The sequence below is a fragment of the Stenella coeruleoalba genome (genome assembly GCF_951394435.1).
Source record: "Stenella coeruleoalba genome assembly, chromosome: 15".
Lineage (NCBI taxonomy): Eukaryota > Metazoa > Chordata > Mammalia > Artiodactyla > Delphinidae > Stenella > Stenella coeruleoalba.
In genome coordinates, this window is record NC_137161.1 from 13,233,653 (window position 1) to 13,259,915 (window position 26,263).

At 50.4% G+C, this 26,263-nt stretch overlaps 1 protein-coding gene across 6 annotated transcripts in view; it reads left to right on the top strand.

Moving 5' to 3' along the window:
- The window catches only part of SULF2 (sulfatase 2), a 149,270-nt gene that overhangs the window by 11,438 nt on the left and 111,569 nt on the right, over nucleotides 1-26,263 (top strand). The window contains exon 1 of one of the 6 annotated variants that reach the window (XM_079946488.1): nucleotides 13,488-13,513. The exons of the other annotated variants lie outside the window; for them this stretch is intronic. The gene's annotated coding sequence lies outside the window, so the exon portion shown is untranslated. Of the gene's footprint in view, nucleotides 1-13,487; nucleotides 13,514-26,263 lie in introns of those variants that run through there. 6 annotated transcript variants of the gene reach the window in all.

The window sequence follows — 26,263 nt, forward strand, 5'->3', positions numbered from 1 at the left end:
TTGTCATCGTGTTAAGGAGGAGGAAACTAAGGCACTGAGAGGATCGTGACTTTCCAACAGCTGGTCAGTGGTACAGCTGGGATTGGCGAGACCCTGGGCCTCCGGGGTCCACTCTGACCCACTGTACTCTCTTCCCTCCTTGGCCTTTATTCCAAGTGTAGAAGAAACAGATATGCAGTGGGGGGAAAAAAAGAAACACAATTAGACGATCAAACTTTGAAAGGCAGAAGCCCCTCAGTAGTCCCACTTCTCTCCAAAAACCTCCAGTGTTTGGGGGGAGGCTGAGGTTTGTATTTTGGTTTTGGGGGTGAGGGATGCCTTGAGGAAAATATGTGATTGCCTGGCCATGTTCCCTTCTCCCTACAAGTACGCACACACACTCCCTGAGTCAGGATGCAAAGGGATGTATCACGCGGACTGACAGCCAAAAGCCATGAGATCTGAGGGGAGGGTTCGTGCCCACTGAAGGCACAATGGCAAGAGGGTGAAAATTCTCCAAGAGGTGTGGCCCTCTTGTGGTTGGTGATGGAGTCGCATCGGCCTGTCCCTGGAGGGGAGGGGGAGGGGGGGTCCAGGGCCCTTTGTTTCAGGCCTGGGCCCTGTGTGACCAGTGGATGTGGAAGGTAGGGCCTCCTCTCAGTGCTGACCTCCAGGTGAGGGAGGCCTCACCCTGGCCTACCTTCCACGCACTTCCTTGTGATGGGCCCTGGCGGGGAATCTGCAGTGCCCCTGATCCAGATGCAAGGCGCTGCCTAATTGGAAGATCATTAAGATCATTATAATTAATTGGCATCCTGATAAATGGCGTGTTTGCCTAACTGGGGTGGTTGCTAGGGAACCAGGCCTCACTCGGAGAGGAGAGGGGAAGTGGCGTTAGGCTGGCTGCAGGTGGGTGTCAGGGTTATAGACCCAGCGGGTTAACAGGTGGGAAGCGAGAGCCGTCCTCACCCGCATCTGCTGGTGTTTACTGGGCAGCAGCTGTGTGCAAGTCGCAAGCGGATTATCAGTTAGGGGTACTTTCCTAGAAGGACTGGGAAGTAACCGGGACCTTTTCTCTTGTAAGCAACAGAAAGTAGGGGGAAAAAATCACAAATCAATTTAAGAAGAGAAAGGGACTTACTGGCTTTCATGACCAAAAAATGCTAAGGTAACAGCTTCAGGCGCAGCTGAGTCAGGGCTCAGGTTTTGGCCTGAAAATCTGTTCCTCTCCATCTCTGCTCTTTCTTCCACGGGGCTGGTTTCTCTCTCCAGCTCTGAGAGGCGGGCAGCCTCTAGCACCGTGGTCAGGAGAGCAAGGCTGCGTGGCTACCTGCCCAGTTATGTGATCCACGGCACGTTACTTAACCTTTCTATTGCCTCAGTGTTCTCAACCAGCAAATGTCGATAATCACAGCACCTCTCTCCTGGCTGGTAGGAAAGGCTAAAATGAGATCATCAGTGTCAAGGGCTTTAACATGGTGTCTGACACAGGCAAGCCCTGGGGAAACATTGGCTGTTCTCATGATTAAGGAGTTGAGCTCAAGAGCTGTCCTCTCATTCTCTCTGGTTTGAGCCCACCAGGAAAGAACAAGCCTCTTTTCTGGTAATGCCCACCCAAGCCCCAACCGTCCCTCTGATTAGACTGTTTTATGTCACGTGCTCACTCCAGGTCAGCCACTGGCCATGGAAATGAGTCAATGACCATGGGCTTAGGCCAGGCTCCCAGGGCCCGCCCTGGAGCTGGGGGCAAACCAACTAAGACCCCAAGGCCCCAGAGGACACCAGGGAAAGGGAGCCTGGCTGCTGGGGAGGCAGACCGCCAGTGCCTATGATGAGGGGGGACATGAATGTGACACATGATGGCCAGATGGACCTGCTTCCAGTTTGGTCGAGGGGGTACCGCAGAAACAGGTGCTTAGTGGACAGCCTCCCCTGCCCCTCCACTGAGGTTAACAAGTGCTGGAGGCTGGACTTTTCTGCCTTAGTGTCTGACAGGTGCTACCTGGCCTGAATTCTGTGATTTATTTTTTTCAGGTAAGGCTTTATTGGGGCCCCTGCTGCTGCGGGGGTGGGGGGTAAGAACAAGTACAGGTTCCCTTGCTGGCTCGCTCCCTCCCTCAGGGTGTGTGAGCTGATTCCTTATATGGGGTGATGGTAGGGGTATGTCCAGGGGTCGGACTGGAGCGGTGGCTTAGGTGGGCTGCCCCCCCCTTAGGTGGTGTTGTGTGCAGGGGGCATGCGCAGTGCCCTGTTTTTGCTCCGGGCCCTTTAAAAGTGGCAGTTGAGCTTTTTGGTCTCTTTGTATCTTGTTGTCCAGAATTTGCCCCAATCGTGCATGCGCACAGTTATTTTTAATCCCTTATAGTTTCTTTGTATTTTGTTGCTCGAGGAGACGTTTGAGCAGGTGCAAGAACTGCGGCACTGCAGCAAAGGGTCCCGGGTCCCAGCCTGTCTCGTTTCCCGTGAGAGATTCTGCACCTTTATTCTTCAGGGGTAAGGGGCTGAAGGTCTCTTCTTCTGAAACTCTTCCTCCTGGATGGGCTACAGACCCCAGTGTCTTCTAGGCTCCAACGGTTTGAAGTAAGGCTCATGACGGCTCAAGGCATTTAGCCCATTCCAGCAGAGAGTGGCCCGCGTCCCTACAGGTCCTTGAGACAGTCAGCGAGGGACTTCCACGATTCTGTGACTTCTGGTGGGGCAGTGTTTGCCCAACCTTCCACCATGAGAGTCGTCTGGAGGTATTTGTTAAAAAGCTCAAATTCCAGACCCTGCTGAATCAAACTCCCAGGGAGGGCCCTGGCTGCTGGAAGGGAACCAGAGTGCCCTGTGTGTGTGTGCGTGTGTGTGTGTTCCGCATCAGCAAAGAGGTGGAAAGAGGGCCCATCGAGTGTGCATATCTTGTACTCCTGTCTGATGCAGGGGCAGCCAGAAGGCAGAGGAAATGCTCTAAATGAGATCAGGCATATAAAGGTGTTCTGGAAACTGCAGTACAGATGAAGAGGTCATTCCTCTTATTTGTCAGTGCACACGTGTTTATTGAGCAGCTATTGTGTGACAGGCACTGTGTTAGGCGTTAGGATGAACAAGAGAGAACCCTACTCTCATGGAATTACATTCCAGAGGGTGAGAAAGCAGATAATACACAAGCAAACGAGTCCGAGGCTCTTTCAGAAAGTGCCAGGCTGTACGGTGGAAATAAGATAGTGACGTGATGGGAAATTATGGGGAGTGGGGGAGGGCAACTTTTGGCAGGTGGTCAAGGGAGGCCCCTCTGAGGATGTGACTTTTGAGTTTTGACCTAAATTTTGAGATGAGCCAACCTGGGGAAGATGTAGAGGAAGAGCATTCCAGGTAGAAGGAGCAGCCAGTGCAAAGGCCTGGAGGTGGAGAGGAGTGGCCTGTTCAAGACACCTGTTTAAAACACAAATAGAAGTCCAGTGGGGTGAAGGGTAGTGAGTAAGCGGCGGGGTGGGGTGGGGGTGGGGGTTGAGGTCAGTGGTGAGAAATGGGGGCCAAGGTGAGAAATTTAGATTTTATTTCAAATGAAATGGAAAACCACTGGAGAGTTTTAAGTCAGGGAATGACAGGATTGGTGTTTTAAAAAGATGTCAGTGGCTACCATGAGAGGGATGCTTTGCAGGTGGAAGCAGAGACATGAGGATGGTGAGCTGATATGGGCCAGGATTTTGGTGGTAGGAATGGAGATGGAGTGAAATGGGTGGATTGGAGATATATTTGGGGGGCAAAGCCTGTGGAACTTTCTGGTGGATTGGATACTCAAAGTGAGGGAAGAGCTGTAGTTTTCAACCAAGGACAACTTTGCCCCCCAGGAGACATTTAGCAATGTCGGGAGGTGTTTTTGGTTGTCACAACTAGGGAGGAGATGCTACTGGTATCTAGTGGGTGGAGGCCAGGGATGCTGTTAAACACCCTACAATGTGCAGGACAACCCCACAACAGAGACTGACTCAGCCCCATATATCTCTAAGGCCGAGGAGTCAAAGATGACTGGGCAGCTTGGAGTATGGTGATTCCTAAGTAGGGAAGACGAGGAGAGAAGGTTTGGAGGAGCGAGGATAATCCAGAATGTAGTTGTGGAAATGTTGGGTTTGAGATGACACTCGACCTGGGTGGCGGAAGGCTCACTGGGTGCTGGATACACAAGTCTGGAGCTGGTTGGTACTGGCAAGTGAAATTTGAGAGTCATCGGTACATCCATGTTATTTTAAGCCCTGGGGCTGGACACAATCATCTAGGGAGAATGTATTTTGTTCCCTGATGGGCTTTCCTCCCTCGTCCCCCGCTCCAGTGCCTGTCATGCATCAATTGGATGAATATTTTTAGACATCCCACACGCTCACCTCTTTATGATCCTCCTGAGAAATTCCCAAAGGCCCAGGCTGAGCCCCTTCACCCCACCTTGTCCATCTACTCATTGCTCAGTGATTAGCAGACAGAGCTAAATAGTCATCACTCTGCAGCAGATGCCCTCGGGAAACTGCTGAAGTTCAAATGGGATCCTGGGCCTTACAGGCAGCACAGTGCCTCCTTGGTAGAACAGCTGGTCACATGGTCTTCAGAGCTTCTCCTCCAGCCCAGACCCAGACTTCGTGGAATTCTCTCTAACCAGTATCTGCCACTGTTTTGAATTTTCCACGGTCTCTTAATATGATTCCAAAACACATGCTGCCCGGTGGCCCTGGCCTCTGACGTGTAGCTTCGTCTTACGAAAGGCCTGTATCCACTGCTTTATACACCTGGGCCTTGATTGAAACTTGGATAAGTTCTATCCCAAACTCAGAGTCGTTATGAGCAGGGCTTGTGTGTGTGAGTTGATGGATAGGGCTGTCCCCGGAGACCATGAACAGTACCCGAGATGTGTTTGGCCAGGTGGAAGCCAGATGTGTTAGGAGAAGAATGCTGCCAACAGCCTTTCTTATTGGCTGGAGACCAGGGTCCCAGCGGGTGACTTGACCCACCTCAGCAGCCAGAACAGGGGAGTGTTTTTAGCCACAAAAGTCCAGGAGATGTTCATGCTCTGGTGAAAATCACATCATCCAAAAGCAGCATTTCTGGCCTGTTCTAGAGACGGGCACTGTCCACAGACTTCTGATTGCAGGCCACTTACCTTGATATTTCAGAGAGGAGGAGAGCCTACGAGAGTCTTAGTGGTTTGGAGTCCTAATCACTTGAGTGTGAATCAAGATGTGTTCACTGCAAGTAATAGAATTCCTGGCTGAGAGTGGCTTGTGCAGTAGCAACACTTAATTCTCACATAATGAGAATCCAAAGTGGGGGGGCCCAAGGGCCAATTTGTTGCTAAAAAATAATGTCCTCAAGGACCCAGGATGTTCCTAGCCTGTTCCTCTGTCCTCAGCTTCATGGTCTTTGTTGCTTCATGATCTCAAGATGGCTGCCACAGCTCCAAACATCACATCCCCCTACAAAATGGGAATAAAGAGCAGGATTCCTTGCGATCTCTCTTTTAATTAGAGAGCAAAATCCTTCCAAGAACACTCCCACCCCAGCAGACTAAGGTTTAGCTTCATTGCCCTGGGGTTGGGTTTTGTACTAGCCTCTAAGCCAAACACTGACAAAGGGAAATAGGGTTTTTATGTTCGGTTTAGCTTAGTTGTTCCCCAAATTAGCAGGTCAAACACCTTCTTCTTATAACAAACAGATTTTGCCAAGTTTACCTGAAGTAAATTCATAGATAATATAACCCGTCTACACATATATTTTAATCAATAAAGTACCCTCACTGTAATTTAAAGAAAAGCTAAAAAGGAAAGTGATTTCTAATTAAGCATATATATTGCAGCCTATGAACACTTAGACACAACTACATTAGAAGGTGTAATGAAGCAGTCAGATGCTCACACTAGTATAGAATCACATAAATCTGACAGCTACAGATGCAGTGGGATACAGATGTTTGGGTTTGGCAACTTGAAGACCACAAGTGCTATGGCCGTAAGTAATACGATTTTCCAAAGCAGAACAATTTACCAAATTTTCCAAAGGAAACAAACTACAGTCTTCCCTCAGTTTACTTAGCGGTTGCATTCCTGGAAAATTCAGCATAGGGTAGAACCACACAAATACATCTTTGGCGTTTATGTGTGAAGCGGAGTTCATGTCTAAGGTCAGGCAATATAAAAGCTTTTTCACCTACATGAGTGTCTGGTGGGATGTCCAAAAGTCATGCTGGAAATGGGGCGATTCTTCACTGCGTGGAGCATTGCATTATCCACCATCCCTGCAACCCCACTAGACACCACAAGCATCCCCCAGTCATGTGACAACCAAAACCTCACAAATTCCAGAGAAACGCCTCCTTGGGGAATGATTTCACCCCCTTGAGAGCCACTGGCTTAGACTAATGCTGGTTTGTTGCCAGGGTGGGGGAAGATCCACCCCCTGAAAAAACTGGGGTCCTGTAGACCAGGGAATGACCGGAAGGGGAGGCACCCACAGTTTCTGCCTCAGATTTGTCCCCAAGCCTCTCTTTCTGCCCCTCACCCTTCCTGTTGACATGTTCCTAAAATGTCCCAGTCCAGCCAGTGAAATAAACGCATGTGGTTGGCGTGGACCAGGCTCTCCAGTGAATGGGGTGATGAGTTCTCGGGTTAATCTGGGTATCAGTGGTTTCCACCTGGGCAGGAGATGAAGATGGTACAGATGATTGAACATAACGCCCTGAGAATCCATGTGTCATAATGGTTAAGGGCGTAGACTCCAGAACCAGACTTCCTGGTTCAGATCCCAGCTTGGCCATGCAGAAGCTGGGTGGAGCTGGGCAAGTCACTTGACCTCTCTGAGCCTGAGAGCCCTCTTCTGTACAATGGGGCAATCCCAGTAGACTCCTCCTAGAGTTACTGTGAAACACTGGAACAGTGTGTGGGTACATGGAAATTGCCTCAAAACGTAGATGTTATTGCCGTCATAGTTATTATTGCTTATATTTGTAGATACTTTTTAGCTTTTTTAAATTGAGATATAATTGGCATGTAACATTGTATACATTTTAGATATACAACATAATGATTACAACGTAATGATTTGATACATGTACACATTGCAGAATGGTTACCCAGTAAGTGTAGTTAAACACCCATTGCCACGCATAGGTGCAGTTTTTCCTTGTGATGAGAACTTTTAAGATCTATTCTCTTAGCAGCTTTCAAATATATAGTACAGTGTTGTTAACTGTAGTCACCATGCTGTACATTACATCCCCAAGACTTATTTATTTTATATCTGGAAGTTTATATCTTTGACCACCTCCACCCATTTCGCTCATCCCCCACCCCCCACCTTTGGCAACCACCAATGTGTTCTCTGTAGCTATGAGTTCAATTATGGGTTTGTTTTTTGTTTTTAGATTTAGATCATGCAGTATTAGTCTTTCTCTGATTTATTTCACTTAGCATAATGCCCTTAAGGTCCATCTGTGTTGTCGCAAATGGAAAGAGTTCCTCCTTTTGTATGGCTGAGTAATCCATTATAGACATATACCACATTATCTTTACCCGTTCATCCCTCAGTGGACACTTAGATTGTTTCCATATTTTGGCTACTGTAAGTAATGCTTCAGTGAACATGGCAGGGGGGTCAGTGCAGATAGCTTTTCAAGTGATTTGATTTCCTTGGGATAAATACCCAGAAGTGGAATTGCTGGATCATGTGGTAGTTTTTTGGTTTTTTTTGTTTTGTTTTTTTGGCTGCGTTGGGTCTTCATTGCTGCACCAGCTTTCTCTAGTTGAGGCGAGCAGGGGCTACTCTTCGTTGCGGTGCGCGGGCTTCTCATTGCGGTGGCTTCTCTTGTTGCAGAGCACGGGCTCTAGGCGCGTGGGCTTCAGTAGCTACAGCGCATGGGCTCAGTAGTTGCGGCTAGCGGGCTCTAGAGTGCAGGCTCAGTATGTGTGGCATATGGGCTTAGTTGCTCCGTGGCACGTGGGATCTTCCCAGACCAGGGCTCAAACCTGTGTCCCCTGCATTGGCAGGCGGAATCTTAACCACTGCGCCACCAGGGAAGTCCCTCATGTGGTAGTTCTATTTTTAATTTTTTGAGGAACCTCCACACTGTTTTCTATAGTGGCTGCGTCAGTTCTTTTTAACTCTTGAAGTGCTTTTACGCCTAGCATCCTGTATGGTCTTTTCAGCCACTCCGTTCATAAGAAAAGCCATTGGTTTCCTTCCTGCTGATGAGGAACGTCCAGCTCAGAGGGACAGGAGCAGGCTGAAGGCATAACTGGGCTTAGAGATTGACTCTGTGGCTTCCTGAGCTGATGAGCTACGTCATGTCCACCCCTAACCCTGCCCCGCCCACCTCCTCTTTTAGGCCTCAGTGAGTCCATCTCAGGAAAGGAGCTGACCTGTAGGGGAAGGACCTATAGGACAGGGCCCTGAGTGTGTCCTAGGAGCCCAGGATGGGACTCCTCACTGTGTGCACAGGGAGATGCTTGTGAGTGGAGCCGGGGTTCCCAACAGAATCTCCAGGGGAGCTCTTAAGTTCCAGTGCCCAGGCCATACCCAGACCAATTAAATCAGCACCCCTGGGTGGAGGGGAGGGGCAGACATCAGGCTGTTTTACAGCTCCCAGATGATTCCAATGTACAACTGAGGCTGAGGGCTGCTGAAGCAGGAGAGTAAGTGCTAGAAAGGGTGCATTTCTGCAAAATCCCAAAAGGGCTTGTAGGAGCTAGCAGCTCCTCGAATAAAACCCTCCCTCCAGGGGCCCACTACACCCGTAATAAAGTCTACCTTGCCCTGCACCGCCTGGCCTCCACCTCCGTCTCACTCCACTCAGCATGCTACACCCAGTCACGCTGGCCTCCTCTCTGTTCCTTGGCTGCATCAGTGCTTGTTCCGACCTCAGGGCCTTTGCTCTTGCTGTTCCCACTGCCTGGACCGCTCTTCCTCCAGAGCATCACAGGTCGGGCCCCTCTGGATGCTTCAGGTCTCAGCTCAAATGTCACCTCCTCAGAATGTCAAGAACGCCTCCTCGGTTTATGTTTATAGCACTTTTCACTCTCTGGAATTACCTGGATTTACTTACTTGCTTCTTTGTCCTCTTGCTAAAAAGTACACCCCATGGTTGTGGGGACCTTGTTTGTATCCCGGCACCTAGAACAAGGCCTGGCACTCTGAGTGCTCAGGAAATATTTTGGGGAAGAAAGAATCAAGGCAGGAGGCTTGGAGATGTGCTGGTGGATCTGAATCTAGTGTTTGGGGTCCTTGCTCAAGGCAAGGGAGTCGAAACCTGTTTGTCATCTGCCAAAAGCACAGGTGAGAGTGGAGGGGGTTGCTCTCACCTAGTCACCAGTCCCTGTCCCCTCCCAGTACCCAGCCCAGTGGAGGAGCCAGGCTTTGTGCTAACATCCTTTTCACAGCGGCAGATACCTCCCTCATACCACAGCAGGGACATCAGGCCCTGCAGAAGCGCTGGTGGAATGTTCTGCTTCTGACCAGTCTCAGACCACCTGAGATACATAAGTTAATCCGTGAGATCAGTGGCATGACATTCTAATGAGGGATCTGTGACATGACCTTGTAATGAGGGCTCTTAGATCGAAGATTTCTGCCCTGGGCCCTGGGAATGACAACTACCCCCCCTTTCCCCAAGTTGTCCCCTCCTGGAGGAAGCTATCACCGTGCAGGAGACCTACCTCTCTCACCTCCTTTCCGGGACCCACACACAACTGAGAAAGTTCTGCATGCCAGGTGGTGGTCTAAGTGCTTGCTCAGGGTGTCTTAGTCCATTCTGGCTGCTGTACTAGAAAACCAGAGACTGGGTGGCTTATGAACAACAAAAATTTATTTCTCACAGTTCTGGAGGCTGTGAAGTCCAAGGTCAAGGTGCCAACAGTTTCAGTGTCTGGTGAGGGCCTGCTTCCTGGTTCATAGACGGCACCATCTTCTCTCTGTGTCCTCATATGGCAGAAGGGGCAAGGGAACTCTCTGGGGTCTTTTATTAGGGCACTAATCCCATTCCTGAGGGCTCCACCCTCGTGATCTAATCACCTTCCAAAGGTCACAACTTCAGATACCATGATATTGAGGATTAGGTTTCAACCTAGGGATTTGGGGAGGATGCAAACATTCAGTCTATAGCACAGGGATATTCTAATCCCCGTTTTACAGATGAACAAAGTGAGAGGTCTCCTTGCTCTGCCATCCTTTAGGAATAGGACATCACAGGCTGGCTGACCAGTGCCCATATTCCGCTCACAGAAATGTTTTGTTTGACTTACACACTATTTTTTTTTTTTTTCGGTACGCGGGCCTCTCACTGTTGTGGCCTCTCCCGTTGCAGACCACAGGCTCCGGACATGCAAGCTCAGCAGCCATGGCTCACGGGCCCAGCTGCCCTGCGGCATGTGGGATCTTCCCGGACCGGGGCACGAACCCACGTCCCCTGCATCGGCAGGCAGACTCTCAACCACTGCGCCACCAGGGAAGCCCCTGACTTACACACTATTTTTAACATTTTTTGAAGTTGGCAGATTTTTAACAACTGTGAGACTTCACATTTTTAAAATGAGAGTTTCCAGCTTCTGAAAAATAGACGTGGGCTATATGTGGTGGCACTGGGCTCCTGTCCCCACTGATGGTATATTTTCCACTTTGCCACAGTCCTCCTCACCCCCATTCCCTATTGTCTGAGGGTACAACCAAGTTCATTTGCCATTTATCATTGCACTTGCCCTGCTGCTCCTCTCTCATGGATCAGTATTTCTGTGTTCGAATGCCTCTATCAAAAGTGGTAAAGTGAGAGATGGAAAGAAGGAGGCGTGTGGGTTTCAAGTTTTTCTTATACTTGGTTACGTTACCTGCCTGGCCCATGTGGGCATTTGAGTTTTTCCTTTGCTGTAACACTTTGTTCATACCAGATGGCCACCCTTCTAGGGACAATGCGTTGGAACTTCAATTTATTATAATAATAACAAAATCTAGTATCTAATGGGTACTTGTTGCCAAGCATTTAATCGTCATGACAGTCCTCTTAATCAGGACCTGTTATCGTCTCCATTTCATACCTGAGGAAACTGAGGCAGTGTGTGATCCCCCCACCAGAATAGGAGCTCCTTAAGCTTGTTCATCTTTGTGCCGGCTTACCGCTGTTCGAAACAGTGATTGAATGAATGAATGAATGATGTTCTCCTCTAAGTGTTCATCTGCTTGGCCCCAGGAAACCAAAAATATTGACTCATCATAGGTCATCTGAGACCTTCCCGTTGGAGGAACAGGCTCTAATCAGTGTCATTGCGGATTCTTTAGCTGTGTGTCCCCAGCTCAGTGGCTGAAAGCAATGATTATTTACTTCGGATGAGTTTGTGAGTTGCCAGGTGGTTCTCCTGCTTCAGATGATGTCAGCTGGAAGGTCCAAAATGGCTCCACCCGGACGGCTGGTAGCTAGTGTTGATCAAGAGGCGGGAGCTCCTTTGGGGCCATCAGCTGAATGGCTGCATCCTCCTCCACGTGGCCTTTTCCCATGGCTGCTTGTACTTCCTCACAGTATGGCGGTCTCGGGGTAGCCTGACTTCTAAGAGCGCACATGTAAAAGCTGCCAGGCCTTCTTAAGGCTTTAGCTTCAGAAGTTCTGGGGGCCTAGGAGCAGGAGTGACTGGCAGCCTCCTGAAGGAGGGGTTCCAATGAGATAAATGCACCCCTGCTTTTTTTTTTCCTGCTCTTGACATTCTATTTGAATGTCAGGGGCCCAGTGAGAGAGTCTGATTGGCCAACTTTTGTCATAGGATCACCCTTTGGTCACATGGCAGGAGAGGGTGGGGCATCTTGGCAGGGGAGAGAGAATCCTCAAGAGGAAATTGGGGTACTGTTGTCAAGAGAAGGGGACCAGATGCTGGACAGACAAAAATAGTTAGAAAACCTCTGTACAGCCCCTGAGTAAGTGGCTCTGCCCCAGGATGAGCAGTTAACATTTTTGAATGAATGAATGGAGGATGGATGGATGGATAGATGAATTTTTTTTAAGTCTGGTATAAGTAGAATGCCCAATCTGTGTGGCAGCTCTTCCCGGGCAGGGGCCCCGCAGTTCAGGCACTGCTGAGGGTTTGGGAGCCCCCCTCATTTTATGGGCCAAAGCCAGCTCCCAGAATCCTGGCTACACTCAGCATCCGCACCCCGAAGGTGGGGCTGATTGGAGCTGGCCCCGGAAGGGAGAGCGTGCACAGTAATAAGGGCCCGGCCTGCGCAGTGGGTGGGCTCCTGCCACCCCCAGGCCCCGCCCCACCATGAACACGGGCAGCCCGGCCCTCACTCCCTTTCTTCCAGCCACTGGGCACCTGGACACACAGTAACACCTGGTGACACCCAGTGAGTCCCCCAGAGAAACTGATCCCAGCTCAGAGAACACCTGTGACCCAGGCTGTCCTCCCACGTGACGGTCTATTTCCAGCTGCTAATTAGACAGCACAGCAGTCCAGGGTTGGAAACAGACCTGTCATTCGAGATTCTCTCTGACTCCCATCTCTAAATTTAGTGGGTTATTTGGTAAAAGTTGCTTCAGACTCCCTCCCCTGCCTGTGAGTACAGTCTTATCAAATAATTGCCAAGCGTCAGGCCATTTCCAAGGTGAGCTAATGAGACGCGCATCTCCTAATAGCAGGGGCCTGATGGGTGAGCACGGTGCCCATGGCTGCAGGTTGGGTGAAAGGGAAGAAATAATTGGATTACTAATACCGAGCAGCTAAAATAGCCTTTCATCCATTTTATGTTCTTCTCGAAGGAGACTGCAGTCTCTGGAAACCTAAATGTGGGTTCTGTGGGGGTAAACAGTGCTGAGAACGTGCGGGGTTAACAGGTGGGAGGGGCAGTGACCGGCATCGCCAGCCCTGGCCAGGCCGTTGAAGCCGAGAACCAGCCTGCAATTAGGCGTGAATAATGACTCTGTCACGGTCCGACTTTATTGCCTTTGGCCAAAAGCCCTTTGCAGAAATAACTTCGTAGCTTGCTGCCAGGGAAGCTTTTGTCCGCGGCCAAGACAAAACAACAAAGAACAGAGGTGGGAAGAACTGTATCTGATTCCCGTTTCCCCTAAGCACCGGGAAGGGCAGCAGGTGTGGCCTACCTGGAAGGCCTGGGCAGGGGGCAAGTGACGTCCAACCTCAGGTAGGCCAGGCTGCCACAGCTGCTCCCTGCTGCTGCCATTCTGGTCTTTATTACGGTCTTCAAACCGACCCAGCTCATTCCCACCACAGGGCCTTTGCACTTGCTTTTCCCCTTGCTTAGAAAGCATTGCGCCCACAACTGGCTTCTCACCCACCTTCTGGTGTCGGCGCAGACATCACCTCCTAGAGGTCTCCCCTGATTTACTCTATCCTGTCATCCTGACAGCTCCCTTCAAAGCACTTAAGATCATCTGAAATTCATCTTCATTTGTTAAATCTGTGTCTCCCCCACCAGAATCTCAGCTCCTTCAGGACAGAGGCCTGGCCTGCCTGGTGATCGCAGCTGTTTCCCAGCATTCCACACAGCACCTAGCACAAAGTAGGTGCTCAGGAAAGATCAGGTACCTTCGAAGGGCTGCAAATGGGCCCCCAGCCAAGCTCCAGAGGAGCCTTGTTTGGCCCGCTCAGTGTTTAAAATGTATTGACGGTTTTTACTCTGAAAATGGCATCCCCACGGGTGTGGTCCGGTCCCCACCCCTCCCTGTGACCCTAAATCCAGGCCATGTCACTCACTTCTCTTGCCTGGGCTCTGCAGGCATTTGAGTTTGTGTCCCCACTTTAGACAAAGGCCACTGCACACAGGTGTCTCTCCACAGGTGACCAAACAGCATCTAGAATTCCTGTGAGCCCAGGCGGTGGGCCAGTCCACTGGCCTCCGGCCCAGCCAGTCCCACTGACTGGATTGAGGCATGGTTCCCAGTGGGCAGGGCCCAGTGGTCCTCATCTTAGGAGTCCATGCCCAGGCCATTAATGGCATTGAACGTCATCGTGCTCTCTTTTGAGCCTTCTGAGTCATCAAGGAGGGAATTCCATTAACCCCTCTGTTGTGGTCTTCAAAGAGGCCTGCTCCCCTTGCAAGAAAATGTTCAGTGCCCTTGGCAAGCAGGAATTTAACCGTAACGTCACTACATTTGTTTCTTTGTGCTGCTATCCATTTATGGCAGGGGTTCTCACCTGGGGGCAATTTTGTACCCACCCCCCCGCAGGGGACATTAGGCAATATTTGGAGACTTCGGTTTTTTTGGCTGTGTCAGGTCTTAGTGGCGGCATGCACGATCTTCATTGTGGCATGCGGGATCTTTCGTTGTAGCACACAGGCTCTTCCTTGCGGCACACAGGCTTCTCTCTAGTTGTGGTGTGCGGGCTCTGTAGTTTGCGGCACGTGGGCTTCTCTCTACTTGAGGCGCGAGGGCTCAGTAGTTGTGACGCGCAGGCTTAGTTGTCCCGCAGCATGTGGGATCTTAGTTCCCCGACCAGGGTTGGACCCGTGTCCCCTGAATTGGAAGGTGGATTCTTTACCACTGGACCATCAGGGAAGTCCCTGGAGACATGTTTATTGTCATCGTTGTGGGTGGTTGCCACCTGCATCTAACGGGTAGAGGCCAAGGGTGCTGCTAACCACCGTACAGTGCACACAGCTGCAGAGAATGACGCAGCCCCAGAGGTCAGCAGTGCCCAAGTTGAAAGACCCTGGTTTAGGGCAAGGGGTGCTTATTCCCCATGGAGGGAGAAAACTGCCTTTGTAACTAAATTTACTGAAATAAGAAAGGGAGCGGACAGAAAGCTGGATCTGGCACAAACAAGAGTGCAGGTGACAAGCAGAATTTCCGAGACCCTGACATGTGGGATGCTGGGGTCAAGGTCAGTCATGTCGCCCTTTCGGGGAGCAGAGCAGACTGTTGGCTTCACACCAGAAGCCCCGACCCTGGAAGCTGCCCATCTCGCCAGAAAATTCCTGGGAGCTGCCTGTCAAACTGCAGCGGTTGCTTCTGGGAGAAGCTTCATGTCTCAGGCTGAGTTCTAGAAGGTTGGAGCTGTTTGCAGCTCTGCTGCCCAGCCAGGCTATGTTAACGTTCCTCCCAAACCCTGCCCGGCACCCCCCAGTCGAAGTCTCCCCCCAGGACAAGCCAGTGGCCACCCAAAGAGACCAGGGACGGCAGCCTCCTGGACCGGGCAGCTTCCCGGCAGACGGTGGCCCTGAGCTCCTGGGGCCAAAGGGCCAACCCTGAGGAGGGTCATTGCTCACGTCAGCAGGAGGAAAGGTCTGGGGGAAGTGAGGGCCAGTTCCCCAAAATCAGGTCACCCAGTTCTGTTTGGGTTTCTGCATTTATGAGGTGGCTTCCTTTCTGCTTAAAAAGACGGGACTTTTTAAAAAGTGAAAATAAATCAATGTTTTCAATGCCGATGTAACTGGGGCACCTCCATTCTCTGCAGCGAGGAGGAGAGGGTGTCACTGTGCTTTCACATCCAGGGCGAGCTTGCTTTCTGCCTCTTCTGCTCCCTTCAGAACCGCCTCAGCACGGGCCCCATTGATTTAACCCCTTTGGGTCATTCGAGAAAGAGGAGTGGGCATGGGGGAGGCTTCTGGTCACCCCAGGGCTTCCTGAGGCTCAGGGATCTTTGAAATGGGCCTGGGCACAAACTCCAAAGCTTGGCAGACACAGACACGCAGAATCTGACTCAGATCAAGTTTCACTTCCTAGAAGGGGTGACGTGTGCAGGGGAGAGGCTCTCACCCACGGCCGAGCCCAGGCCTCCGTGACTTGGCAGGGCCCCCTGTGTTTTCCAGGGGCCACAAGATAACACCCCGCATGCTCATCTCCAGTGCGATCTTCTCACCCCTCCGTCTGGAGGTGGGGCATCCCTGGTGTCCCGTCCATGAATCTGGCCAGGCACGTGTATCACTGGTAACCAGTAGAATGGCGGGATTGATGCTGGGGACAGCAGAAAAGATGAGGTTCCGTCAGAAAAGATGAAGTGGCTCCCCTTGGCTGCTGGGATGCTCAATTTTGGACCCCTAAGCCGCTGCGTAAGAAATCAGCCGCCAGCCTGAGGCCTCCATGCTGTGAGGAAGCCCAGGCCGCATGGCAAGGGCCCCCCGAGTCCCCAGCTGACTGCCAGCAGCCGCCACCAGACTGGGGATTCAAGTCCCCAGCTCTTGCGTCTTTTCAGCTGTGGCCTCAGACGTGATAAAGCAGAGACCAGCCATTCCTGTTGTGTCCCGTCGGAATTCCTGAACCCAAGTCCCTGAGCATAAAAAATATATATATATATATTTCCGCTGCTAAGTTTGGGGGTAAATTGTTACAGAGAAGTAGTCATTGGAGCACTTGGCGTGTGCCTGTCTTCCCTCTGTTCAGTAAGTTATTCATTTATTCTACAATATCCGGAATCTCCCTTCTCACCCCTTCACTGCCCCCACCCTGGTCCAGGCACTGTCTATGGCAGTCATCTCACTGGCCTCCGTGTGTCCACCTCACTGCCTATAGTCTGTTCTCCACACACAGCCAGACGGATCCTGTTGAAATCTACAACCAATCACGGCACTCCTGGGCTAGAACATTCCAGGTCCCACTCCCACTCAACTCCACTCCAGCCACACTTGCCCACTTTATGTCCCTCAAACACCCCAGCCACATTCCTACCTCAGGACATTTGCACTTGTCCCTCTGCCCGGAATAGTGTTCCCCTGAATATCCACAAGGCACATTGCTTCATCTCCCTGAGGGCTCTGCCCAAGTGTCATCTCTCAGAGAGGCCTTTGCCACCCTCCTATTTAAAGATGCGAACTCCCCCCACCAGCACTTCCAGCCTCCCGCCCGTCACCTTAGGACTCATGACCTCATGCGCCCGTCATTTATTTTGGTGTCTGATCCGTGACAGAGTATTGGTTTCTGAATCTGCAGCACGTAGAATAGGGCCTGGTGCATAGTAACTGCTCAGTAAATATTTGCTGACTGACTCAAAGAATTAGCACCCAGGCTCTGCCAGGGACTGGGGCTGTGGAGTGAGGAAGAGACAGCTCCTACCTGTGCAGAGCTTCCAGCAGGGAAAATGACCCCCTACAAGATACAAACTCGAACAGAAGAATGCCTCAAGGAATCAGAAGTTGTGATGAGTGCTCTGAAGAGAACAAACCTTGGATGAGGCCAGGAATAACAGGGAGGCCTGCCGCAGTGAGGGAGGTGAGGGAAGGCTCCCCCCCACCTGTCAGACTCCACCCATCCCAGAGTTCCAGGCCGTGCCCAGGGAGCAGCCTGTTTTTCTTGGCAGGTGAGGAAACTGAGGCCGAATCAGGACAGAAGTCAGGCCTCCCACGCCCACATTTCTTCCCCCTTTCTGCACCGCCTTTCTCTTATCAGCTGGCAAATAAGGATGAGGAAGGTTTGCCTGTGATAAGGCAGAGTTGGGCCCAGGCCAAGGGTTAGCAGCCCTGTCATCAGATCTCTCTATAGACGGAGGCAGATGGTGTCTGGGAAGCCACCTGGGTCAACACTTTTCCCCCAGCTTGCTCTGCCAGTTGGGCTCATTCGGTCGCAAGTGACAGAGAAAGCAACTCCGAGTGACCTAAGAGAAAAAGAGAATTTGATTCGTATCCTTAAAGAGTCAAAGTATGAGAAAGGGACCTGAAAGAAAATATCTCAAAGCAGTTGAAGGAAGGGCTTCCCTGGTGGCGCAGTGGTTGAGAGTCCGCCTGCTGATGCAGGGGACACGGGTTCATGCCCCCGTCCGGGAAGATCCCACATGCCGCGGAGCGGCTGGGCCCGTGAGCCATGGCCGCTGAGCCTGCGCGTCCGGAGCCTGTGCTCCGCAACGGGAGAGGCCACAACAGTGAGAGACCCGCATACTGCAAAAAAAAAAAAAAAAAAAAAAAAAAAAGCAGTTGAAGGACATGGAAGAATTTACAGGGGCCTGAAACAAAGAACCCAGAAGTAAATCTTCCTCCTTCAGGCTTAGCTGGATAGCGGTCTCGGATGTTGTCAAAACCCAAGTACGTTCCGTCTCGAAGCTCTGTTCTCTGTGTGTTGGCTTCATTCCAACTCCGTATGAGGCAAAATGACGTCAGTCTTCCCTCATCCTCATGGTGGACTGACATGGACCGAGTTAGCCAACTGGAAAGAGGAGGCGCCTCTTTCTAGTTGGACCCAAGTGCCTGGATTACTCTGATTGGCCAGTCACTGAGGCAGGGGGATTGGAAGGCTCTGATTGGCTTAGGTCTGCATGCCGTGGCCCAGTCTTGGAGCTCTGAAGCCAGGGCCTAACTTGAACTTTATGGACCAATAACTGGGAGAAGAGGATCCCTAAAGGAAAACTGAGTGCTGTTACAGAAAGGAGGGTGGCCCAAACTCAACAAATAACACTAACCAACATTTATCAGGCACTTACTGTATACAGCTCTGTTCTAAGGACTTCACAGACATTAAGCCACTTCATCCTCACAACTCTGTAAGTGCTATTATTGGCCCCACTTCGCAGATAAAGACACTGAGGCCAAAAGAGGTTACATTACTTGCCCACAAGCTAGTAAGTAGTGGAGCCGAGACTCGAACCCAGGCATTCTGTTTCTAGTTCCCATCTCCACCCCTCCTCCAGCCTGTTCCCTGCTGTGTTTCCCCCCAGCACTTAGCAGTCTCTCTGTGTGCCTTTCTCCACTCTATCAGCTCCGTGAGAACAGGGATTTGTCTGCTTTTCCCCCACTGATCATGATACGGTACCTGGTACATAGCATCTGCTCATATATTTGAGTGTGTGAATTACATGGTCGTGCACTTGACATGCAAAGCGTTGTGATACTCAGCTTCCCAAGACTTCAAATGTATCGTTTCTAAACTTTCTTTGAGCTCTAACTATAATCTATGACCCCATTCTAAGAGTTCACTCGTGGTTTACTATTACTTCCAATCCTGTTTTCTGACCCTTCTCACCTTTAGCAGGAGTCTTTCAACTCCAGCTTCTTATATGTTGACTCTTTAGAATGTCAGCTCCGTGAGGGCAGGTACTTTTTTTTTTCACTGTTTTATCTACAGTGCCAAGAACTATGCCTGGCACATAGCAAGCCTTCAAGAATTTCTTGTCACGTGAATAGTTAGGCAGGCAACTAGATTCTTAGGTTCTTCTCTTTATGCCCTAATTTCCTTTCCAGATCCTGAGCCCTTGTCTTGAAACCTGACCTCTCTCTCCAACCTCTAAGGACCCCTCTCTTGTCCCCTGTCCTGCTGGCTTGGTCCTCTGCCTCCAGCTGAAATTCCAAGAACAGGCACAGAGGGCCACCTGATGCCCTTGGACTTAGGTAACGGAGACAGGGAGAGTCTGTGGACTGTAGGTTCCGGGAGCTCCTGTCCTTTCTTTGACAGCCCTGGAGAGGAGGAGAGAGGCTGGCAAAACCTGTTGGCCAGGAAGAAGAGGAGATACCAGGGGAGTGTAAGTTTTAACAGATGTGCATGTGTCATCCTCTGTCTAGACAGCTTCTAGGCTTGTGAGGTTGGGGACCACACATTTCCACTCCTCCATTCTGCTTCCTACTTGCTAAAGCTATTTCCCCTGCCTGAGGCACTCTGTCCTCCACGCCTTCTTTGGAGCCCACCCAGATCCTGTGGAATTTTCAGAACTTTGTTCCTCTTAGGCTTCTCAAACTTTTCTCTGTAAGGACTCCTCCACGCAGCCCTCCCTGAATGCCCGCAGGCCAGCAGTTCCTCCCTTTTGCTTCCTGTTCGTACCACACACTTAGCCTCAGCCTCTTGTATCATTTCTCAGTTTCCAAGTAGGCATGGGAGTCAGGAGAGGACTCGTGGGATCAGAATATCTGGGTGCAAATCTCGGGCATGCTATCCGCTTGTTTTATCAGTATAGATGCCCTGCAGGAAACAGATGACGCCTCCAACAAAGGTGTGAGCAGAGTGTAAGAAAATGAATAGTACGGATCTCTCGGGCTGGGAACAGTGGGGAGCATTTGCTGGAACCTGGCAAGGGCCGCCCACAGGAGCTGTGGCCTTCAGTAGGGCAATAAAGGGATATGGTCGGTTCCTAGCAACTGGGCAGAGAAGGCCCCTGGAAAGTACCCAGGCCTCTCTGTCTTCCCATACTGCCTTCCCTGGGCAGCGTCTCCCTGAGCCACATCCAGCCAGGAGCCAGAGAGCACAGAGCCCATTGATGTGGTCCATCCAAGCGACGATATTCAGCACCCAAGCAGCGCAACCTTGGGGAAATTCTCGAGCCTCCCCATGCCTCAGCTTCCTCACCCGCAAATGGAGACTCCTAACTCACGATGTTGTTGTAGGGTGACCTGAGTTGACACAGGAAAAGCGCTTAGAATTTAGAAAAGTGCCCAGGGTCCGTGATAAGCACATCATACAAATTTTAGTTATTTCTTCATTATTCTTGTAGGGTATTAACTGTTGGTCTGGGCATTTCCTGTTGCAAATGACAAGCCCAGTTCAGATTAGCTTCAGCAACAAAGGGCACTTGTTTGAGCCTGTAACTGGCTACAAGGTGGAACTTGCTTCAGTCCACCGTCAGGAGCATCCTCTCTCGGGGGCCAGTTGGTAGCTGGGCTGGGCTTACCCCTTCCCAGTACCCACCCAACTGTTTCTTACTTCTCTCTCATTGGCCAGGCTTGGGTCACATGTCTGTCTCTGGGCCAATCACTGGAGCTAGAGAGATGAGGTGTGCCGATTTGGCTACACTTGGGTCACATGTTCTGTCCTGCACTCACACTGCAGGTAAGCCAGAAGAAAAGGAGTTGTCAATGCCCCCAAGCAGGGCTGGAGTACGGGTACTGTTACCAGGAGGGAGAAAATCCTTTGCCAAGTCAGTAGTATTGTCAATGTCTGCTATGTCTGAAGCACTGTTTTAGGTGTTGGGATACAGATGTGAACAAAGCTGACAAAAATCCGTACCCTCAGATTATGAACTGACTTTCTAGTGGGGGAGACCGACAAAGAAACAAGGAAAATAACTAGCTGTCAGAGGTGGCGGGTGCAACTGGGGAGGAAAGAGATTTCCGTTTTAACGTGCAAAGGCGAAATTTGAGCAAAGACCTGAAGGAGGTGACGAAAGGGCCGTGAAGAGATCTGGATGAAGGCTCCAGGCAGAGGCAACAGCACGTGCAAAGGCCCTGGGGTGGGGACATGGCCTGGCATGTGCAAGGAGCAGCACAGACACCGTGTGGCCAGAGCCAAGTGGGCAAGGGGGAAAGTGGAAGGCGATGAGGTCAGGAAGGGATGGGCAGACTGCGTAGGGTCTTGTTGGTCCTTTGGAGAGTTTGGAGGTTTTTATTTGGCATTAGATGGGAGCCCTTCAGGACTTTTCAGTAGAGGAAGGCAGACTCTTGCTTTTGTTTTAACAGGATCCTTCTGCCTGCTTGATAGAAGGAGGTGAAGGTAGAAGCAGGGAAATCAATTAGGAGGCTGTTATAATCCAGGCAGGATTATCCTATAACCTAACCCTATGACACAGTAGGCCCTAAATACATATTTGTAAAGTAAATGAAGGAAGACATAAGTGGTCTGGCTCTCTAGACCACCTAGAAAGGTCCACAGGTCTGGTGCAGGGGCTCCGGCCCCAGCACAAGCCACCTTCACACCCCACAATTTCCTTTCTTCTCACCTCCCAGGGAACTTCTCCCGTCTGATCAATGCCTTGTTCTGACCACTTCTCCCTCTCCCTGGGCTGCCTGATCGCTCCCAAACTCCTCTCAGCTACTCTTGTTGGATTTGGGGCTCCTCAGAGGAAAACAGCCATCGGCATCTCTCTGGACAGGCCTGGGTGAGGTCCCAGGCGTTTCCCCAAAGCTGTGATGCACAGTCAGCCTGAGACCGACTCCTCCCTGCAGGTCAGATAAATCCAGAAGCAGGAGCGATGCTTCTGAACGCTCAGGATACTAGGCGTTGCCAGTGATGTCTTCCTGGGCTGGGAGGGCTTTGCCAAGGTCTGTGAGAAAGACACAGGACGAAGAGAGGAGCGGGATGGACCTTTCCTCAAGCTGGTGGGAATGAGTGGTGGTGTCCGCGGGATGGACAGAGCATCGCTCAGCTAGCGCCGCCCAGATTCACCAGATACTCTCTCGGTTCAGCCACCTTGAATCTTTACTAAGAAGGAGGAGAATGGAGGCAGAATCCCTTGTGTCATTTTTAATTGATTTCTCCAGCATACAGAGAGGGGCTGGCACAAGTCCAGGGAAAGTGGGAGCTGGAGGAATTCATCAAAAATCGACCTACTGATGACTTGAGCTGATGAAATAATTAGCTCCTATTATCCTCCAGTCTCTGGTCATGGAGATTTGACTTCCATCCAGAGGAGCAGCATCCTGGCTGAAGGGTTACCGCTGCCTGGGAGTGGAGGGGAGCATTGCTAAGAAGACCAACATGGGTGCCAGGAAGAGTCCAGTCGACCATATCCCCCAGCTCCACCCACGATCTGGCCCGGCCCCCCTGTACCTCCGCATCACAGGCCAGAGCCAAAAAGGCCCTCCAAGGGCACCTGGCCTCCTACTGTTTCAGAGCCAAATGAGGAAACTGAGGTTGGGAGACTCTTAGGAACTTACCTGGAGATCTGCTTCCAGGAGGTTCTGGTTGAGCCGCTGACTCAAGCCAGAGTGGGTTTGAACCCAGTCTCTGCCCCTTATTTGCCCATGTGATCATGGGAAAGTGCTTTTAATTCTCTGTGGCTCAGCTTCCTCATCCATAAAATGGGTATAATATCGATGGGTGGATATGCGGATTAGACAAGTTGATATATCAATACATAAAATGCTTAGAGCAGGGACTGGAGCGTTGCAGGCCCTCGATAAGCATTTGCTGTTACGATTCCTGGTATAAGAGCGTTGCTGTTTGTAGGGCATCCGTCAGAAATTCGCTATTTTATCGCTCGATGTCTGTCTGAAGGAACATGAATGCGTATTTTTTTTTATTTAACTATAGTTGGTTTACAATATTGTGTTAGTTTCAGGTGTACAGCTTCGGATTCTTTTCCATTATAGGTTATTACAAGATACTGAATATAGTTCCTTGTACTATACAGTAAGTCCTTGTTGTTTATCTACTTTATATATAGTGATGTGTATCTGTTAATTCTATACTCCTAATTTATCCCTCGCCCCTCCCCTTTTCCCTTGGGTAACCGTAAGTTTTCTGTCTGTGAGTCTATTTCTGTTTTGTGAATGAGTTCATTTGTATCAGTTTTTTAGGTTCCACGTGCGCTATCATATGATATTTGCCTTTCTCTTTCTGACTTATTTCACTTAGTATGATAATCTCTAGGTCCATCCATGTTGCTGCAAATGGCAATGTTTCATTCCTTTTTATAGCTGAGTAGTACTCCATTGTATTTATATCCCACATCTTCTTTATCCGTTCACCTGTGATGGACATTTAGGTTGTTTCCATGGCTTGGCTATTGTAAACAGTGCTGCAGTGAACACTGGGGTGCATGTATCTTTTGGAATTAGAGTTTTCATCTTTTCCAGATATATGCCCAGGAGTGGGATTGCTGGGTCATATGGTAGCTCTGTTTTTGGTTTTTTAAGGAAACTCCATACTGTTCACCAATTTACATTCCCACCAACAGTGTAGGAGGATTCTGTTTTCTCCACACCCTCTCCAGCATTTATTATTTGTGGAATTTTGATGATGGCCATTCTGACCAGTGTGAGGTGATACCTCGTTGTAGTTTTGATTTGCATTTCTCTAATAATCAGCGATGTGGAGCAGCTTTTCATGTGCTTCTTGGCCATCTGTATGTCTTCTTTAGAGAAATGTCTATTTAGGTCTTCTGCCTCTTTTTCGACTGGGAAGTTTGTTTTATGAATGGCTGGCTGGAGTGTCAGTCAAGCTCACGGTTTCAGTTGCAAAGCACAAAGCATCCCAGTGTGTTTCCCGAGGTAGGGAGACATGGACTGATAAACAACGTGATTCAAGGATCCCCCCCCCCATGATTTGGGATAATTCAGGGACCCATTAGAGTCTAGGGCGCGTCTCCTTTTCAACCCTCTCAAGCCTCCCATTACCTCCAGCAGGAAGTCTCTGGATGGTGCTAATGTGCCTCGTTGCCTTTCAACACCTGCTAATTTCCCTTAAACAGAGACAGTACAAGTCTGAGAGCTGCCGGCCCAGAGCTCAGCTTAGAGCCTTAAATGTGAACTAGAAGCTGTTAGACGGACAGAGTAACACAGTTTCTGCTCTGTTTAACTTATTTGTGTGATTAGTTCTACAGGAACGGGACGCTGCTTTTCCATTTATTCTTGGATAGAAAGTCGTCTTTTTCAAAACCATGTGTTTCGTCTTTTTCAAACCATGTGTTTCGCCTTTTTCAAAACTATGTGTTTATGTCTTTATTTTTAAATGAGGCTATTTAAAGGAGCATGTGAACCAAATGATAGTGGAAGGGTTGTGCAGGGCCGGCAGAAATTGGGGCTATGGCCCCTGAATGTGAGAAGCTGGGAAACGAGTTCAGTGGTGAGAGGCCCTCACCAAGCTGTCAGGGAGAACAGAGGTCAAACACTGTCCCTGCTGTTTTCTCTCCAGGTGACCTTAGGACAGTGATTAGGCCTCAGTTCTCAGTTTTGTTTTGTTTTTTTAATTAATTTCTTTGTTTGCTTTTATTTTTGGCTGCGTTGGGTCTTTGTTGCCGCGCCTGGACTTTCTCTAGTTGCGGTGAGCGGGGACTACTCTTCATTGCTGTGCGAGGGCTTCTCGTGGTGGTGGCTTCTCTCGTTGTGGAGCACGGGCTCTAGGCGTGCGGGCTCAGTAGTTGTGGCACGCGGGCTCAGTAGTTGTGGCTCGCGGGCTCTAGAGCGCAGGCTCAGTAGTTGTGGCGCACGGGCTTAGTTGCTCCATGGCATGTGGGATCTTCCCAGGCCAGGGCTCGAACCCGTGTCCCCTGCATTGGCAGGCAGATTCTTAACCACTGTGCCACCAGGGAAGCCCTGTTCTCAGTTTTTAAATGGGGATAATAGTAGTACCTGTGTGAGAGGGTTATTGGGGAGATTGAGGGAGATGCTGTGGAGTGCCTGACACAGGACCCAGCTGCAGTGGTGCTGATAATAATCTAATAATGGTTTTCACTGTGAATGATGTGTTCCAGTCAGTACACACCATGTGCCAGGCTCTGGACTCAGCATTCTGCCTTAACTCATTTACTCCTTCATGTCCATTTTATAGATGGGGAAACCGAGGCATAGAAGGGTTGAGTTACTTGCCTAGGGACACCCAGCAAGTAACTTTAAAGTCCGTGAATTAAGTATCATATAACATGGGCACAAAGCAGCCACCCAACGCGTGTCACTGCAGCCACGCTTTCTATTGCAAGATGTGGGCTTTAGCAGATAAAGAGATGGGGGTGGAAGTCGAGGCCTGTCCGCCGTGAAACTCGCGGTTCCCAGGTCAGCTTCCCGGTAATGTGGGCTTCACCTCATCTGTCTGCACAGATGTCCTTTCAGAGGCCCCTGGGGTGGGAAGCCCTGTGTGGAGCTTGCTCTCTGTTCTCAGCCTTCTCTCACTCTGTAGTACACAGAGAACCTCACCAAAATCTCCATTCCTTTATTTATCTGAATATTATTTGGCACTGTTCTGTGCCAGGCATGGTCCTAGGTGCTGGGGACAGAGCTGTGAGCAACACAAAGCCAGCCTCTGCCCTCGTGGAGCTGACCCTCCCCAGGGGAGAACTGGGCAATAAATAAGGTAATTGCAGGTGTAGTAGGGACTGTGAGGAAATAAAGCAGGTTATAAAACACAGAGAGTGCCTGGGGCGGGGGCAGCACCTCAGATAGGACAGTCAGGGCAGGCCTCTCCAAGGAGGCGCCATTTGTGCCAAGACCTGGCAGAGGAGAAGGAGCCCATCAAACAGAATCTGGGGAAACATTCTTTCAGGTTTAAGGAAGAGGAAGTGCAAAGGCCCTGGGGCAGGAACAAGCTTGACTTGTCTAAGTGACAGAAAGAAGCCAGGGCCTGAGAGCAATTGAGAGGACCGGGGAGAGGTGGACAGGGGTCGGATCACACCCGCCCTGTGTGGGCTTGGTGGGGAGTCTGCATTTTGAACCCCAAGGCATGAGAAGCCAGGGGAGGGTCTGAGCAGGTGAATGACAGGGCTGGGACTAAGGTGAGCTGAGTGCCTTGCACCCGTCCACCTGGAGTGGGTGCCCCTTCAAACCTGTGCACTGAGCACCTCCCTGGTCTCACCTAGTCCAGACCCTGTGAGTCGTATGTTTGGATTTGAATTTTAGAAAGATCCTGCTGGCTTCCCCTGGGGGGCATGGAGGGTGGGGGCAGGGGAGGAAGTGGGAGACCCCTTAGAAGGCTGGTGCTGTCCCTGGGAGA